At 29.9% G+C, this 3,987-nt stretch overlaps 1 protein-coding gene across 3 annotated transcripts in view; it reads left to right on the top strand.

Annotated features, from left to right (window-relative positions):
* LOC137626247 (uncharacterized) overlaps nucleotides 1-2,632 on the top strand; it is a 382,723-nt gene extending 380,091 nt beyond the window's left edge. For all 3 annotated transcript variants that reach the window (XM_068357322.1, XM_068357330.1, XM_068357333.1), the window contains one exon: nucleotides 1-2,632. This exon is cut by the window's left edge and continues 525 nt beyond it. The gene's annotated coding sequence lies outside the window, so the exon portion shown is untranslated.
* The last annotated feature ends 1,355 nt before the right edge of the window (nucleotides 2,633-3,987 follow it).

Below are 3,987 nucleotides of genomic sequence, written 5' to 3'. Positions count from 1 at the left end.
GGAGAAATTATTATTAGGACTGCAAGGAATAATAACAATATGTTCATAATACTCTCTCTCTCTCTCTCTCTCTCTCTCTCTCTCTCTCTCTCTCTCTCTCTCTCTCTCTCTCTCTCTCTCTCTCTCTCTCTCTATGCTATAGTTTATATCTATTACCTAATTTTACAGAGCATGAAAGTTGCATACTTTTTTTGTCTTTAATTAATAGAATAGAATCTCAAGAGTAATGGGGAATTTCACATATACCTATAGCATAACCTTTATTTTAATAATACATTGTAACTAAGCTGCATGTATTCTTAACATTACGGAAATATATTGGGAGGTGTCTTATAAAATAATCTCTAGTAGGGACTAGAATTATATAATGTAACTCAAAATACTGAATTGTCTTGCAATTTTTTTTTTGTCTGGCTTAGCAGGATTTGAGCACAGATTTTGAATTATACTTTTAAAAATAACAGAGCTATTTGTAAAGTAGTAAAGAGTAAAGTAGTGGCCGAATGGGTTATTTTCCATAGAGGCCATTCTTCGGTCTGTGATCTTGTTTAGTAAAAGGATGGTCATAAGGTAATTAGTTCCCTTGGGGAAAATTTGAATTTTAGTTTGATTAATGTTTCTGTTTGGAGTTAGTAACTGTAATATTTAAGCATTGCATTTTGGACTAGTAGTCTTAATGAATAAACTACTGTTCCAGAAAAAAGTAAGCTAATTTGAATTACATACACACTCAATTTCAGAAACCTGCCTACATAGTATCGGGTTAATGTAAGTGTTATGATTTTTTTTTATCAGATATTATCTGGTTAGACTTTATAATTCAGGCCAGAGAGCTGTTCAGCATTTGATGATAACTTTGCAATTGCCACTAAAGGAGTTGAATTTTATTTATTTCATTAAATTAATCTGACTTTTACAAAAAAGAAAAAAAATACATGAAAGAATTTTCAGAATTTCTTTTATTGAATTTCCAGTGTATAGCATGTGATTTTTCTATTGTAACTTTTAAACATGAAACTCCTCATACAGTTTAGAAACCTCACTTGTTCTTGACATCTGCTAGACCTAAAAGAAAAATTCATTGCATTTCTTCTAATTAATAGCATTCTTAAAGTGTAATTTGGTACTTTTTACATCTTTTTCTGTTTATTCTGCAATATTAGCATTTTGCACTTTTCCTACTCTGCAGGACATGATAACATTCAACAAAAGAGTTATTACTCTGATATGTCTTGTATTTCTAGAATATGAGTTTTTAAGTAGTTTTGCCATATTGTTAACTAGATTTGTCAGCATATTTTGTGATGTAATTCTATAGTTAGGTTGTGAAATATTCTATGATTACAATGAATCCATTCCAGCATTAGTTTAATACTTATGAGTAGCTAAAATATATAAAAGTGTTTCTTGTGACAATGATTTTGGATTGTTACATTGCCAAATTTTCGTGAACATGATCATCGACATCTTACTAGAAGCCAATTGTATTATGAAGTGTCCTTGAAGTTTTTTTCATAGTTTTCCTGTATAAACGGTTTTGCTGTTATTTTCCCAGATTTTTTAATATATTTTAATTTTTTTCTACAATGCTAAATATATTTTCATTTCATTTATGTGTGCCATTGCATTCTTAAAGATTAGGCATTGTGATTTTCACATAAAATAGTTGCCTTTTTTAAGTTGATAATAAGTTTATCTAATCGTTACTATTTTCTTACTTTTAAAGATTAAATAAGGTATATTAACATATTAAAACTAGATCATGGTATAATGTAATAATTTAGTTATCAATATACAATAAAAGTTTGATTGTCTGGCATCTTTGTCTATTATGATGCCAATTCCTTCAAAAAAATTTCTGAACTGATAGAAGATTTATACATAGGGTTTATTCATATGCTTATGTATATATTTTAGTGCGCCACCCTCCAATCACTATACATGAACCATTTTATAAGATCTCACAAAGCTCTGCTAATTTTAGTGTCCACATAGTTTTTATACTTTCTGATAACATTGTTAGGTAATAAACTTGAGGAAAGTTCATCTTTTCTTTAAACAGTACAGTATTATTATTTCATTAGGAAACCAAACTACAATGCATTCCAACGCTTCATATCTTGGATGTGCCATCCTCCAATAACCTCATTATTTTAACTTTTCCTGCATTAGAAAGAGTTTTGGGCTTATATTTTATCCTCCCATCTAGAACGTAGGGAGCCACTATGAAGTTTTATGAGTTGCTTACATAAAACCTAATGCAGCACTTGATCAAACTTTGCACCCTTTTTTATAGTAGCAACCAGGTATAATATGGTAGTCAAAGATTTAAATAAAAAAGGATGTACCATAAAAGTTTGGAGCTTTGCAAGATATGAATCAATTTAATAGTGGCTTAACATTTGACATCTAATTTGTTTTCTCTAAGGGAGTTTGTTGGTAACTTTTACCTTGGTGTCTATATTTCAGAATGTTCAGAAGTGTGTTTTAATAAGGAACAGTATTAGCTTTCAAATCTTGCAAGTCAAAAGTTTTAGATGCTTTACTACTGATCTTTTACTGTATAATTTACTTCTACAACTAATCTTAACTTATTGCTCATAACATAGTCATTAAATATTCAAGTCATGAAGGTAATTGTTTTGTTTAACCTAGTGCCAAGGCAATATATTTCTGAGGTGTAATAGTAGCATTTTACTTTGTCATTCCACTGGCATTAGCCCCCATGTTTTTGCATGGTTTTTATCCTTTTTATAAGCAAGATGATTTACTAGCCACTGATATCCTAAGGAAGGATAAAATCTAACTCAAAGAAAATTTATTTGAATTATAAGTCGTCTGAATAAGAATTTATGCATCTATTTTCCCGGAAAAAAAAAAGTTTTTTAAGAGGGTAACTAAAATCTTTTATTTAGGTTTAGTCATTTTAAAGAAAAGTGCTGACATTTATTTGTTTTAAAAACCAAATGGCCCTAAAATTTGATGGATTTTATTATTATCATTGGCCACCAGTGATAGAGTAATTCAAGCTCCTTCTAAAAAGTATTTAGTTAATTATTAAAATCATTAGTTTCACAGTAGGAAATTTACAAGTCTAATCTTGAAATATTCAGAGTCTATAGTATTTTAAGAATTTAAGATTCACAGTATGGTTAAAGAGAATTTATTAAAACAATTTACCTATCAAGCATTTCAGTGCACATATTCCCTCCAGACTACCATGTTTTACTTTCATAGTAAACAATTACTATTGGTCAAAATAATTGTAATGAATGTCATATACATTATTTACAGAGGTTTTTGTTTGTTCCATATATACTTGAAATATGTCTTCCACACTGTAGCAAGTGTGACGCAAAACAAATATCTTATTCAGGTAGATCACAATGCTGTTACTGTATATCCTTCCATGGTAGGACAAACTTAAACAAAGCCTTGGAACTTACAATTATTATAATTCATAGCGATGCGTAACTTGTGTCTGAGAAATGTTTAATTGATATTGGTGAAAACTAGTCAGTATACTGAAAATAGATAATTTGATACACCCTATTTATTTATACATAATTCTAGTTGTTATTCTGTTTCACCTTTATAAATGGTCTGTTGAGAGGGAGGTTAAGGAATCTAAAATTAGAATATTAATTGACCATGTTGGTGCTGTAAATCACATGAAATAGGGGTATTCATGAAAAAAAATTGTTGCTCAAGTCCTTAATGATAAAGGACAACTTTTAAGTTAGGCTGAGTTGCTAGTGTACACCAAAAAGGTTTGAAATGCGCTTGTGGGCATCTCAGAAGATAATAATTTGAATTGCTACTAAGGCCTTCATAAAATGTACGAGTGCAATTTAATGGCTGATGCCTTTTGTTTGAGGAGCTTGACAGATCAGCAGGTCCATAGTGTTAACACAGTGATACTGTCTCCTTCCAATTCAAGAGGTTCTTTGTTATAGCTTGTATTTTATATTGTTAATAAGTAATTAA

This window comes from Palaemon carinicauda, chromosome 2 (genome assembly GCF_036898095.1).
Source record: "Palaemon carinicauda isolate YSFRI2023 chromosome 2, ASM3689809v2, whole genome shotgun sequence".
In the NCBI taxonomy this organism is placed as follows: domain Eukaryota; kingdom Metazoa; phylum Arthropoda; class Malacostraca; order Decapoda; family Palaemonidae; genus Palaemon; species Palaemon carinicauda.
The sequence above is the reverse complement of the archived record's forward strand: the minus strand, read 5'-3'. Positions and strand labels throughout refer to the sequence as shown.